Source organism: Aquarana catesbeiana, linkage group LG05 (assembly GCF_042186555.1).
Source record: "Aquarana catesbeiana isolate 2022-GZ linkage group LG05, ASM4218655v1, whole genome shotgun sequence".
Taxonomy (NCBI): Eukaryota; Metazoa; Chordata; class Amphibia; order Anura; family Ranidae; genus Aquarana; species Aquarana catesbeiana.
The window spans coordinates 407,954,847-407,970,810 of record NC_133328.1 but is presented as its reverse complement, the minus strand read 5'-3'; positions in this window follow the sequence as shown (position 1 = coordinate 407,970,810).

Below are 15,964 nucleotides of genomic sequence, written 5' to 3'. Positions count from 1 at the left end.
ATTACCTATTTCCCAGTTACCCAAAAAATAAATACATTAATAGAAATTAAAAATAGGCCTCTGTTGGGTTACCCAATAATCTCACAGGGGTTAAATCTGTGGAAGACTTTTGTTTCTCTCTTCTGCTGGATTAGCTCCCACCCAAGGGCCTGGGATATAAAGATCCAGACACAGGAATATATCCTCTGTATCAAAATTTTATTCAGTGCGTTAGATATTTCTATGAAATAAACTTTGGTATTTGCTTAGACAGTAGACTAGCCAATCACAAGTTAACAGTTTACATACGATGTGAGAAAGAAAGCTGATAATACACCAATTTCTTAGAGATGACATATTTCCCAGTAAAATGAAAATCAACAGTTTTGTTACAGTTTAAATGGATAGCTTGACTAGAAAACTACTGCTAATACGAAACTCACCTAACCCTTAAGCCCCTATATACAAAACCTTATAGACATAGTTGATTGAGAGGGAGTAGAAACGCCCTATGATGCATGGTCAAAATTTCTCTATTGGGGGAAAAATTCCTTCCTGATTTCCCAAAGCAGTCAGATTTTCCCTGGATTAACAGCCTCTGGTTTTATTACCTATACCTATTAATATCCAGTTATATTCTGTGCATTTAGGACTACATCAGTTTTAAAACAGTCAACTGAGCTGGCCTGAGGGAGTCTGAGGGAGTCTATTCCACATTTCACAACTTTTACTGTGAAGAAGCCTGTCCGTATGTGAAGGTTAAACCTCTTTTACCACTTGTCGACCAGCCACCGTCATTATACTGCGGCATGTCGGCTCATTACCGCAAATCCCTGTAGGTGTATGTTGGCACCTTTAAGGGCTAAAGCAGGGCAACGTGCGCCAGCTGCAAGGCGGGGGGACCCGTTGCGTGTGGCTGATGCCCACAATGTCTGCCGGCCACATATGTTCGCGCACACACATCCCCATTCTGACAGGAGAGAAGAGACAGATCGTCTGTTCCTAGTAATCAGGAACACAGATCTCTCTCTTCCTCCAGTCAGTCCCATCACCCTACAGTTAGAAACACACATGAGGGAACAAATTTAACCCCTTGATCGTCCCCTAGTGTTAAACCCTTTCCTACCAGTGACATTTACACAGTAATCAGTGCATTTATATAGCACTGATCGCTGTATAAATGTCAATGGTCCCAAAAATGTGTCAAAAGTGTCCAATCTCTCCGCCACAATGTTGCAGTCCCCTTAAAAATTGCGGATCGCTGCCATTACTAGTAAAAATGCCATAAATCTACTCCCTATTTTGTAGATGCTATAACTTTTGCGCAAACCAATCAATATACGCTTGTATACATTTTTTTACCAAAAATATGTAGAAGAATATATATCGGCCTAAACTGATGAAGAAATTCCTTTTTTTACATTTTTTGGTGATATTAATTATAGCAAAAATTATCAAATATTGTTTTTTTTTTCAAAATTGTCGCTCTCTTTTTTTGTTTATAGTGCAAAAAATAAAAACCACAGAGGTAATCAAATTCCACCAAAAGAAACCTCTATTTGTGGGGAAAACTGACTTCAATCTTGTTTGGGTACAGCGTCGCACAACCGCGCAATTGTCAGTTAAATTGACGCAGTGTCGTATTGCAAAAAATGGCCTGGTCATTTAGGGGGAAAATCTTCTGGGGCTGAAATGATTAAGGCTTGTCTCACACAGGCGTCAGATTCTATAAGAGCGATGTGAACAGCAAGCTCTTGCAAAGCATTTCTAGAGCTTAAAACACGCTTTGTTGAAACATTTAAAGTATCATTCAGCTCTGGTTTGCAAATGTTGAACACAGATCCTAATGTAAGTGAAACTTTAACCACTTCAGCTCTGGAAGGTTTACCACCCCTTCATGACCAGGCCATTTTTTGCGAGACAGCACTGAGTTGCTTTAACTGACCATTGCACAGTCATACGACGCTGTACCCAAATATGTATTTTTTTCACAAATAGAGCTTTCTCTTGGTGGTGTTTGATCACCTCTGCGGTTTTTATTTTTTGCACTTTAACCACTTCAGCCCCAGAAGGATTTACCCCCTTCCTGACCAGAGCACTTTTTACAATTTGGCACTGCGTTGCTTTAACTGCTAATTGCGCGGTCATGCAATGCTGTACCCAAACGAAATTTGCGTCCTTTTCTTCCCACAAATAGAGCTTTCTTTTGATGGTATTTGATCACCTCTGCCGTTTTTATTTTTTGCGCTATACACGGAAAAAGACCAAACATTTTGAAAAAAAAATGATGTTTTCTACTTTTTGTTATAAAAAAATCCAATAAACTCAATTTTAGTCATACATTTAGGCCAAAATGTATTCGGCCACATGTCTTTGGTTAAAAAAATGTCAATAAGTGTATATTTATTGGTTTGCGCAAAAGTTATAGTGCCTACAAACTAGGGTACATTTTCTGGAATTTACACAGCCTTTAATTTATGACTGCCTATGTCATTTCTTGAGGTGCTAAAATGGCAGGGCAGTACAAAACCCCCACAAATGACCCCATTTTGGAAAGTAGACAACCCAAGGAAATTGCTGAGAGGCATGTTGAGCCCATTGAATATTCATTTTTTTTGTCCCAAGTGATTGAATAATGACAAAAAAAATACAAAAAGTTGTTACTAAATGATATATTGCTCACACAGGCCATGGGCATATGTGGAATTGCACCCCAAAATATATTCAGCTGCTTCTCCTGAGTACGGGGATACCAAATGTGTGGGACTTTTTGGGAGCCTAGCCGCGTACGGGGCCCCGAAAACCAATCACTGCCTTCAGGATTTCTAAGGGCGTAAATTTTTGATTATACTCCTCACTACCTATCACAGTTTTGAAGGCCATAAAATGCCCAGATGGCATAAACCCCCCCAAATGACCCCATTTTGGAAAGTAGACACCCCAAGCTATTTGCTTTGAGGCATGTTGAGTCCATGGAATATTTTATGTTTTGACACAAGTTGCGGGAAAGTGACAATTTTTTTTTTTTTTTTGCACAAAGTTGTCACTAAATGATATATTGCTCACACAGGCCATGGGCATATGTGGAATTGCACCCCAAAATACATTTAGCTGCTTCTCCTGAGTATGGGGATACCACATGTGTGGGACTTTTTAGGAGCCTAGCCGCGTATGGGGCCCCGAAAACCAATCACCGCCTTCAGGATTTCTAAGGGTGTAAATTTTTGATTTCACTCTTCACTGCCTATCACAGTTTCGGAGGCCATGGAATGCCCAGGTGGCACAAACCCCCCCAAATGACCCCATTTTGGAAAGTAGACACCCTAAGCTATTTGCTGAGAGGCATTGTGAGTATTTTGCAGCTCTCATTTGTTTTTGAAAATGAAGAAAGACAAGAAAAATTTTTTTTTTTCTTTTTTCAATTTTCAAAACTTTGTGACAAAAAGTGAGGTCTGCAAAATACTCACTATACCTCTCAGCAAATAGCTTGGGGTGTCTACTTTCCAAAATGGGGTCATTTGGGGGGGGGGGGGGGGTTGCCACCTGGGAATTCCATGGCCTCCGAAACTGTGATAGGCAGTGAAGAGTGAAATCAAAAATTTACGCCCTTAGAAAGCCTGAAGGCGGTGCTTGGTTTTCGGGGTCCCGTGCGCGGCTAGGCTCCCAAAAAGTCCCACACATGTGGTATCCCCATACTCAGGAGCAGCAACAGAATGTATTTTGGGGTGTAATTTCACATATTCCCATGGCATGTTTGAGCAATATATCATTTAGTGACAACTTTGTGCAAAAAAAAAAAAAAAAATTGTCTCTTTCCCGCAACTTGTGTCACAATATAAAATATTCCATGGACTCGACATGCCTCTCAGCAAATAGCTTGGGTTGTCTACTTTCCAAAATGGGGTTATTTGGGGGGGGGGGTTGAACTGTCCTGGCATTTTATGCACAACATTTAGAAGCTTATGTCACACATTACCCACTCTTCTAACCACTTGAAGCCAAAGCCCTTTCTGACACTTTTTGATTACATGAAAAAATTATTTTTTTTGCAAGAAAATTACTTTGAACCCCCAAACATTATATATATTTTTTAAAGCAAATGCCCTACAGATTAAAATGGTGGGTGTTTCTTTTTTTTTTTCACACAGTATTTGCGCAGCGATTTTTCAAACGCATTTTTTGGGGAAAAACACACTTTTTTAAATTTTAATGCACTAAAACACACTATATTGCGCAAATGTTTGATGGAATAAAAAAGATGATCTTAGGCCGAGTACATGGATACAAAACATGACATGCTTTAAAATTGCGCACAAACGTGCAGTGGCAACAAAATTAATACATTTTTAAAAGCCTTTAAAAGCCTTTACAGGTTACCACTTTAGATTTACAGAGGAGGTCTACTGCTAAAATTACTGCCCTCGATCTGACCTTCGTGGTGATACTTCACATGCATGGTGCAATTGCTGTTTACATTTGACGCCAGACCTACGCTTGCGTTCGCCTTAGCGTGAGAGCAGGGGGGACAAGGGTGCTTTTTTTTTTTTTTCTTCATTTTTTTTTGCTTTTTTATCTTATTTTTAAACTGTTCCTTTCATTTTTTTTTTAAATCATTTTTATTGTTATCTCAGGGAATGTAATTATCCCCTATGATAGCAATAGGTAGTGACAGGTATTCTTTTTTGAAAAAAATGGGGTCTATTAGACCCTAGATTTCTCCTCTGCCCTCAAAGCATCTGACCACACCAAGATCGGTGTGATAAAATGCTTCCCCAATTTCCCAATGGCGCTGTTTACATCCGGCGAAATGTAAGTCATAAAATGCTCATAGCTTCTGGTTTCTTAGGCCATAGAGATGTTTGGAGCCACTCTGATCTCTGATCAGCTCTATGGTCAGCTGGCTGAATCACTGGCTGCATTCTCAGGTTCCCTGTTGAGACAGGAGAGCCAGAAAAAAACATGGAAGACGGTGGGGAGGCATTCCCTCCCACTGCTTGTAAAAGCAATCTAGAGGCATATTAGCTGCTAGGATTGCTTTTACATGAAAGCCGACCGCTGGCTGAAAAGAATGATACCAAGATGATACCTAAACCTGCAGGCATCATTCTGGTATAACCACTCAAAGTCATGAATGGCGTACCTGAAGACAAAAAAATGGTTAACAATAAAGCACAGTAAACAGTAAAGTATAAAAAATTGCATACCTGAAAAGCAAACATGATAAAACATAATAACATTAAAACATTGCAGAATAGAATACAGTAAAAAAGAGCAGAACAATAGAGAGAGAATAGAGAGAGAGAGAACAATAAAACGACAACTATTTTTTTTTATTTTATATTTTTGTTTGTGTTTTTTTTTTTTACACTTTTTTGTAACTGTAACTTTTATAACTGTAACCGGTTCCAGGTTCAGGTCTCTCAAAATGCGATGGCATCTTGGGAGACCCTGTGAAAGTGTGCCTAGTCTGTGCAATGCTGTACCCTACGCTAATACTCATCTAGTGAATGATAGCGTTCAAAACATTCACCAATGCAAAGACCAGGATTGTCAGGACAGGAGGGACAATAATAGCAGGTGTCATGCCTATATCCGTGCTTGCTGCAGACCCTACATCTTTTTTGGGGGGGGGGGGGTTCGCTGGGTAGGGGTACTCGGGAGGACATAAAGAAAATGCCTCTCATGCAGCCGACTGCATTTGGTTGGGGATGTGAATGGGGGAAGTACAGGCGCTGTAGAAGCGGTGGGTTCTCAATTAGGATTGGCGAATGCAGCAGGATGGGCATTATGGGCACAATGGGCCTGTGTTTGTCTTTTTGGTGGCAGCGGGACACTACTTGTGCTTGCCACCTCACCAGCTTGAACTGCACTTATGGGACTCGCCACGTCACCAAGTGTTACTGCAGTGCTGGTTTGACTATGACCGGTGTGTACTAGGCCGCTGGTGCTTGCCAGTTCACCAAAACACTACAAAAAAAACTGTTAGCGATCGCAGGGATCAGTCCTGACTCTGCGAACGCTGCAGTTATGCGTTTAGTGTTTTGTAAGTGACAGTGATCGATCGATACTGCACTTGGGTGAGCTGGGCTGGGCCGGGCGGAAGGGCAAAACGCAGGTGCTAGCAGGTATCTGGGCTGATCCCGCTAACACTACGTTTTTGGGAACCCTAAACTGCTGGGGACGCTAGTATAGATCTGATCGGATCAGATATTGATCCGTTCAGATACTATACCACTAAGGGAGGCGTATGCTGCGTGCGTGGGTGTTAGCGCTACTGGCACTAACCTGACGCTGCCTGGGGCTGGTGCTTGCCAGTTCACCAAAACACTACCAAAAAAACTGTTAGCGATCGCAGGGATCAGGCCTGACTCTGCGAACGCTGCAGTTATGCGTTTAGTGTTTTGTAAGTGACAGTGATCGATCGATACTGCACTTGGGTGGGCTGGGCTGGGCCGGGCAGAGGGGCAAAACGCAGGTGCTAGCAGGTATCTGGGATGATCCCGCTAACACTGTGTTTTTGGGAACCCTAAACTGCTGGGAACGCTAGTATAGATCTGATCGGATCAGATATTGATCCGATCAGATACTATACCACTAAGGGAGGCGTATACTGCGTGCGTGGGTGTTAGCGGTACTGGCGCTAACCTGATGCTGCTTGGGGCTGGTGCTTGCTAGTTCACCAAAACGCTACCAAAAAAACTGTTAGCGATCGCAGGGATCAGGCCTGACTCTGCGAACGCTGCAGTTATGCGTTTAGTGTTTTGTAAGTGACAGTGATCGATCGATACTGCACTTGGGTGGGCTGGGCTGGGCCGGGCGGAGGGGCAAAACGCAGGTGCTAGCAGGTATCTGGGCTGATCCCGCTAACACTGCGTTTTTGGGAAATCTAAACTGCTGGGGACGCTAGTATAGATCTGATCGGATCAGATATTGATCCGTTCAGATACTTTACCACTAAGGGAGGCGTATGCTGCGTGCGTGGGTGTTAGCGGTACTGGCGCTAATCTGACGCTGCCTGGGGAGACGCATATCACCGGCGGGCGATCAGGGGGCTAAACCTTTATTCGGTAATAAACGGCGGGTACCCTGACACTATAAAAAATAAACAAACTAACCAGCATCACAAGTAGCGGTTATATGGTGATCAGTGGTGAAAGGGATAACTAGGGGGCAATCAAGGGGTTACAACCTTTATTAGGTAGTATATGGGGGTCCCTGATGCTATAAAACGCTGATGGCGAACCTAAATATTTACCTCCCTAATTAGCGTCACCAGCGACACTAATACAGCGATCAGAAAAATGATCGCTTAGTGACACTGGCGACAGGGGGTGACCAAGGGGTTAAAACTTTATTAGGGGGGGTTAGGGGGGTACCCTAGACCTAAAGGGGGCTAACCCTAACTGCCCTAACACACTAACTGTCACAAACTGACATCAATGCAGTAATCAGAAAAAAAAACTGCTTGGTGTCAGTGTGACGGGGGGAGGGGTGATTGGGGGGTGATCGGGGGGGATCGGGGGGGGTCGGGTGTAAAGTGTGCCTGGCATGTTCTACTGGGATGTGTAGTGTGGTGCAACTCACTCAGATGTCTTCTCTCCTCGGCACCGGAACGGAAACTGCCGAGCCAAGGAGAGATGACATCACATCCCCTGCCTCTGTGTACTACACAGAGGCAGGGGATGATTCTCATTGGCTGGGAGCGATCGCGAGGGGGGGGCCACGATCGGATGGCCTCCCCCTCATCTCTGAACGCTCCCATACCAAAGCCGACCGCCTCGGGCACCGGGGGGTCCGATCGGACCCCCTGCATGCGGGAAGGCAATCACATACCAGGTACGTGATTTTGCCTGCCCGTGCCATTGTGCAGACGTATATCTGCGTTAGGCGGTTGGCAAGTGGATAAACAAAAAAAGACAATTTTGAAAAAAAAAAAAAAAATTTCTGCTATAAAACACATCCAATAAAAAAAAATTAAATTCTAATTTCTTCGTCAATTTAGGTCAATATGTATTCTGCTACATATTTTTGGTAAAAAAATCCCAATAAGCGTATATATTTATTTGTTTGCGCAAAAGTTATAGCATCTAAAAATGATGGGATATATTTATGAAATTTGTATTTTTTATTTCGTTACTAGTAATGGTGGCGATCAGCCATTTATAGTGGGACTGCGATATTGGGGTGGACAAATCTGACACTTAACTAACACTTTTGACACTTTTTGAAGGCCAATGACACTAATACAGTGATCAGTGCTTACAATATGGTGTCGTTCTACTAATGACACTGGCAAGGAAGGGGCAATCAAAGGGGTTAATGTGTACCTAGGGAGTGTTTACTAACTGTGGGAGATGTGCTTGTACTGTGGGAAGGCAGAGATCCATGTTCCTGCTTAGCAGAAACACAAGATCTCTACCTTCCCTACTGACAGAATGGCGATCTGCCTTGTTTACATAGGCAGACCGCCGCTCTGCCTCTCTCCTGAATGATCGTCGGGTGACATTGAGTCCGCCGGACCCGCTGATTGGCTCTCGCTGTGTTCAATCACAGTGGAAGCGGGTCGCTGGTGCGCCCCAGACCCAGAAGTGCAGAATAATGTACCTGTACGTGATTCTGTGCAGTAAATGTAGGTGGGACGGTCAGCAAGAGGTTAAACAGGCTGCTAACAGGTTACGGAACTACTTGAACAAGACAATTGAAGAAAAAAGAGAGTGCACATCTCATTGCGCAGTACTGTGAGAGAGATTTAATAATGAAAAACAATAAAATATTATACTCACAAACAGTGGCGGCTGGTGAAGTTTTAGGATGGGGGGCGCCAGACCACGCCCCTCCCTTTTGACCCATCCCACTTCTCCTAAGCTCCACCCACTATAGAATCCACCCACTCCGTCCCCTCTATTCCACTAACTTCCACCCATAGTGTCAGGAGTATACAACTCAGCATCACAGGACAGAGTATACAGCTCAGCATCACAGGACAGATTATACAACCCCAGCATCACGGGACAGAGTATACAACCCCAGCATCATGCAGGACAGAGTATACAACCCCAGCATCATGCAGGACAGAGTATACAACCCCAGCATTACGCGGGACAGAGTATACAACCCCAGCATTACGTGGTACAGAGTATACAGCCCCAGCATCATGGGACAGAGTATACAGCTCAGCATCACGGGACAGAGTATACAGCTCAGCATCATGGGACACAGTATACAGCTCAGCATCACAGGACAGAGTATACAGCCCCAGCATCACAGGACAGAGTATGCATCCCAAGCATCACAGGACAGAGTATACAGCCCCAGCATCACAAGACAGAGTATGCATCCCAAGCATCACAGGACAGAGTATACAGCCCCAGCATCACAGGACAGAGTATACATCCCCAGCATCACAGGACAGAGTATACAGCTCAGCATCACAGGACAGATTATACAACCCCAGCATCACGCGGGACAGAGTATACAACCCCAGCATTACGCGGGACAGAGTATACAACTCCAGCGTCATGGGACAGAGTATACAGCTCAGCATCATGGGACAAAGTATACAGCTCAACATCATGGGACACAGTATACAGCTCAGCATCACAGGACAGAGTATACAGCCCCAGTATCACAGGACAGAGTATGCATCCCGAGCATCACAGGACAGAGTATACAGCCCCAGCCTCACAGGACAGAGTATACAGCCCCAGCATCACAGGACAGAGTACACAGCCCCAGCATCACAGGACAGAGTATACAGCCCCAGCATCACAGGACAGAGTACATACCTCCCATGGTTAAACAAAACCAATCCCCCCTACCACCATCCCTCTCCCCATCATTACACAGGACCCTTTCCTCAAAACTACCCCCCATTGTTACACAGGACCCCCTCCCTCATACTAAAGCCATAATTAAACACAGAGAGGTTATTTGTTTAGGGTAGAGAGGAAGGGGGGTGTTTAGGGTGAAGAGGCAGGGAATGGGGGTGATTAGGGTGGAGATGCAGGAAGGGGGGGTGTTTAGGGTGGAGAGGCAAGGAGAGGGTGTCTAGGGTGGAGAGGCAAGGAGGGGGTGTTTAGGGTGGAGATGCAGGAAGGGGGGTGTTTAGGGTGGAGATGCAGGGAGGGTGGGTGTTTAGGGTGGAGATGCAGGGAGGGTGGGTGTTTAGGGTGGAGATGCAGAGAGGGGGTGTTTAGGGTGGAGATGCAGAGAGGGGGGTGTTTAGGGTGGAGATGCAGAGAGGGGGGTGTTTAGGGTGGAGATGCAGAGAGGGGGGTGTTTAGGGTGGAGATGCAGGGAGGGGGGTGTTTAGGGTGGAGATGCAGGGAGGGGGTGTTTAGGGTGGAGATGCAGGGAGGGGGTGTTTAGGGTGGAGATGCAGGGGGGTGTTTAGGGTGGAGATGTAGGAAGGGGGGTGTTTAGGGTGGAGATGCAGTCAGGGGGGTGTTTAGGGTGGAGATGCAGTCAGGGGGGTGTTTAGGGTGAAGATGCAGGGAGGGGGTGTTTAGGGTGGAGATGCAGTCAGGGGGCTGTTTAGGGTAGAGATGCAGGGAGGGGGTGTTTAGTGTGGAGATGCAGTCAGGGGGGTGTTTAGGGTGGAGATGCAGTCAGGGGGGTGTTTAGGGTGGAGATGCAGGGAGGGGGTGTTTAGGGTGGAGATGCAGTCAGGGGGGTGTTTAGGGTGGAGATGCAGGGGGAGTGTTTAGGGTGGAGATGCAGTCAGGGGGGTGTTTAAGGTGGAGATGCAGGGGGAGTGTTTAGGGTGGAGATGCAGGAAGGGGGGTGTTTAGGGTGGAGATGCAGGGAGGGGGTGTTTAGGGTGGAGATGCAGTCAGGGGGCTGTTTAGGGTGGAGATGCAGGGAGTGGGTGTTTAGGGTGGAGATGCAATCAGGGGGGTGTTTAGGGTGGAGATGCAGTCAGGGAAGTGTTTAGGGTGAAGAAACCCCACAGCTGCCCACCCTCCCCCCTCCATGAAGCTCTGCAGCAGCTGAGAAAAGTGAAAGTGATCAGAGCTGGGTGGAGGGGGGCAGGCTTACGGCAGGACACAGTACTCACTGGAACAGTCACACTTGGTTTGCTGCTCTGCAGAGGAGTTCGAGGAGGGGGAAGCATGATGCCGGGAGAAAGAGAGACATGCAGGGAGGGGGAGTAAATACAGAAGGTCAGCAATCCTCTACGATCCCCGCACTCACCTGGTACTCTCCGGTACACTGCCAGCTCTGTGTCCATCCATCCGCTGCCACTGTGATCCGCTCCCCGCCTCACATCAAAGGTTTTCGGTCCCAGATAGTTGCAGTCATGTCTCCGGAGTCCGCACTTCACAAGTCAGTGTCAGTGAGCCTGCCGGGAAACTAGAAGTGACGGCAGTGCCGAAAAAGCACCGCCCAATCACCCTCCGGTCCCGGATAATAGAAAGGCAGAACAGGAGCCAGGGACAAATCAGTGGCAAGTGGGAGTGTGTGCGGGCGCACAGCTTGTACCCTGCACATACCCTAAACACGGGCAAATCAGCTTCCCAGCTTGCAATCAGCTGATTGCAAGCTGGGAAGCTTCCCATAGACTGCCGTGTGTCCAGCGCCCAGGCACTCGTAAAGTGACCTTTTTTTTTTTTTTTTGTCAAAAGCTTGGGGGGGCGGCGCCCAGGTGCCTCCTATGGATGGGCCGCCACTGCTCACAAACAATGAGAGAGGGGGTGCGGTGGGAAGCAGGATACTGGAGGTGATGTGAAGTCTGTGCAAGGGACATCTATCTCCCCGCCTTGGCCACAGGATGGGGAGAAGCCATGGCTGCTGCGGGAGATACCGCTGCTGCAGGAAAAGATAACAGGAGCAACCGGTGTCCAGGAACCATCCAGGAAACCACCTGTAGTACACTGCAATGCTCCCCTGGCAACAGGGATGCATTTTCAAAGCAATTCAGCTTCTTTATCAACCTGTCATACTTGATGTGGTTGTAGCCGTATTAGTGCAATTGTGACAGAGAAAATTGAGTACTGTCTGTGATACTTTTTTTTATTTGCACTAACATACAATTTTTCAGGACAAGCTTTCGGGGTATGTCCCCTTCTTTAAGGTCCAAGCAGTAGTGCTGCTTGGACCTTGAAGAAGGGGACATACCCCAAAAGCTTGTCCTGAAAAATTGTATGTTAGTGCAAATAAAAAAATTTATCACGGACAGTACTCAATTTTCTTTATCAACCTGTTGACATAGTAAAGTTATTTGCTATGAAAAACAGGCACTTTTGTTTTTACCCTGTTTTTTTGTAAAATTAAAAAATTAACAAACAAAACAAATGAAAACAAACAAAAAAATTATACATTAGGGCCCATTTCCCACGAGTGACCAGGGAGCAGTAAAAACAGGTGCTTTAGCTGCATTTTTCTGCCCTCACAATGCATAGCTAAAATATAACATGTAGCCAGAAGGGACTGTATACATTCTACAGGAAGCAATTTATAGTTGTGGAAAATTAACTTGGCATTCTAATTGAAAGGCAACACCAGCTGTCAAACTCACCTATTGAGTCAATGTCACCTCCTGAATGCCTAGAAGCTGCTACTCTTCATACTTCTGAAAAGTTGTCCACCACTGATCACTTTTGAGAGGGCAGTAAAAACTGCTGCCCATTTGAAAGAAAACAAAAAAGAAGAAAGATAGAACATAGAAGAAATAGAAACAAAAAAAAATGCAGCAGAAAAATAATAGCTACTGTAATTGGAGAAAGTAGTTAATTTAGATTGATTATGGTTAAGTAAGGATTTTAAGGGGTTAAATATAAATACATTTTATTTAAAAAAGAAAAGTATATTGTTCTTTATTTGATGCCACATGCAGATCAAAAGTAATGCATTTGAGCTATATGTGAATTAAATAGTAAATGCATTGTTACACTGGGGTTGGTTTACTAAAGCAGTATAGGCTGTTCATTTAGAAAAGGGAATTTCCACTTTGTAAGGTAATTTTATTTGAGCTTAGTTAATAAGCAAATAAAAAAAAAATATTTTAATATTTTCCTTACTCTTAATTGGGTATTTTTCGAAAAGTGAGTCTCTACCACATTCACTACACTAACCTGCAAAGAAAAAAATGAATTTGCAAAGTATGCTTGCTCTACATATTTGGTAAATATTGATTGATTGCCCGTGGCATTACTGACACTTGCAGGTTCATTGAACCTGTGGTAATTTTTTTTGTTTGTTTTTGTTTTTTAACTATTTTCAATATCTCAACAACACTTCTTAAATTTTGGGTTAAAACTTTTAATGGCAGCAACCTGGCATATTTGCATTCTAGGTTGCTAAAACTTCCCAGAATTGGTTAACTTTTGCATAGATTTTTGTTAATTTTTTTTATTATTTTTTTTTTTTTTTTTTTTAATTATTTTCACCATCTCAACAACACTTCTTAAATTTTAGATTGAAACTTTTAATGGCCATTTTTGCATGCCAGGTTGATAAAACTACCCAGAATTGGTTAACTTTTGCATAGGTTTTTGTTATTTTTTTTTTTTTACCTGATGGTATAATAATCCATTGATGTATTTTAAAGCAATGCATGTTATGTGTCACTACACAACCAAACAACAGTCTAGGAGTGCTGTGCAGGCTCTGAATATTCTGAGCCAAACGTCCATAGCCATAAAAAACAAAATTCCATTAAAGTGCAATAAGATATATTTTACAATTTGTATTGCAGAGCTCTATACAATCAGTTTGTCATTTACATGATGGCATTTTCAACTTATTTCCTACATATAATTGGTCCAATGCATTAAATTATATACATATTTGTTCAATTTCTATTTCTGAACTGCAGGCTCCATTTGTTTTGACTCAGGTAACCTCGCGGTCGGTGCACTTTTGATTAACCTTTTACTCTAAGCTCTAATTTAGTGGTGTTGATAGTTATTTATATGCATATATATTTATTTATGTGTGAACTTGAGCGCATTATCATTAGTTTATGAATAAACTCCTAATGTGCCGTGCATATTCTTGTCATGAAATTCAGTAATCAAAAGCTGTATACTGCATTTTAAAGATATTCATCTTTGAAAGATAAGTCTAAATGGTTGTTTTAACATTATTTAATTGTTTAGTAGTAGCTCCTAGAAATAATGCAAATACTGCTTCACCGGGCAATCGAAAAAGTAGAGTCCATAGTTTTTTTTCTGGATAAATTGTATTTTTGTATAATGGTTAAAATTTCTACAAAGCTCCAAGTACACTATGTAAGTTTACAAAGTGCAGAGTATGTAGTGGTTACTCCAACATAGAGGAAGCTCATACTCAAAGAGAACTTAACACTTCACTGAAACTGCCCTTCTAAAACTAACTACACCTTACTAACTGCTAAAACCAATGATTACCACTCTATTAGACCTTTCTTCTGCCTTTGATGCAGTTGACCACCTGTGCCTTCTCAAAACACTGCACTACCATGGCCTCCAAAACCCTGTTTTTTTCATAACTCTCCTCTTACATACAACTATAACTTTTTTCTTCCTCTCCTCCTCTTTCTGTGAGTGACCTCAAATACTTAGTACTCTGACCTTCTATTCCAGGGGTCTCAAACTGGCGGCCCTCCAGCTGTTGCAAAACTACAAATCCCATCATGCCTCTGCCTGTGGGAGTCATGCTTGTAACTGTCAGCCTTGCAATGCCTCATGGGACTTGTAGTTTTGCAACAGCTGGAGGGCCACCATTTTTAGACCCCTGTTCTATTCTGTATTTACACCTCTCCTCTCACTTGATAGCCCCCTATGGCTTCCAACACTTTCTCTGATGAAATGCAAATTTATCTCTTATTTCCTCAGTTCACCCCTCTGTCTACTTATGCATCCCAAATATATTAACTGATATATCAGTATGGATATCATACCACATTCTAATCCTCAATTTTTACAAAAATAAGCTCATTATGTTTCTACCACCCATGTACTCTCCCACAACTATTCCCCTAGCACAACTTTTAGTTATTCCTGCCAGATTTCTAAATATAATTCTGGACGCTGACCTCTCCTTCCAGTCCCACATTCAAACCATATCCAAATCTTACCGCCTTGTTCTCCATAACATTTCCAAAATACACCCCTTACTACCAGCGACACCACTAAGTTACTATTCACTACTTAGTTATCTTTTCCCTTGACTACTGTATCTCCTCCTAATACCCAAACCAAATCCTCTTCACTCCTTCCAAGACCTCCTACTCTCTAGCTCACTCATCTACTCCTCATATTCTCACCTCAAGGACTGCTCCAGAACCTCTCCTATACTGTAGAAATTCCTACCCCAATATCTCTGGATATCTGCCTCTCTGTCCTTCTTTGGGTAATCCCTGAAAACTCATGTCTTCATGAATGTCTATCCCACCAATACCCAAAAACTGAATTTCGTCCTCTCACAGCTATGTATCGCTTGGTCTGCTCTTTTAGACTGTAAGCTTTCATAGGCAGGGCCACCCTAAACCTTTTGTCTTAAATTGATCTGTAATTGCAATATATAAATAAAAATAACTCAAACATATATTGTATGTTCTGGTTATTGTAATTGTCATGGTTAGAGCAAGATAGTATCACCCAAGTTGATATTTTTTCTTGTTTTCTGTTCAAGAGACACAACAGTACATGAAAGGAAATCCTCTCAAAGGAGAATGACACCTTTACAGTTGTCACTGGAACATATATTTTCATATAGGGAAATTTCCATAAATGTTCTTGTTTATCCTCTATTTATTTTCCAACAGATAGTGAGGGGAAGTCTTCCCAACAGAACAAGAAAACTTTCCCCAGCACACTCTCTAATTAGTTGGCATAAAAAGCTACTAAGTTTTTTGTTGCATATATTTGCAAGTACACGTGAAACCAAACTGTTGTGTCAAGGTACCCTTGTAAAGGATTTTCCCTAACCCTATACTGCTTGAGCGCCCAACTTGGGACATATACTGTATATCACAAAGAATTCAATGAGAGCAGGTATATCT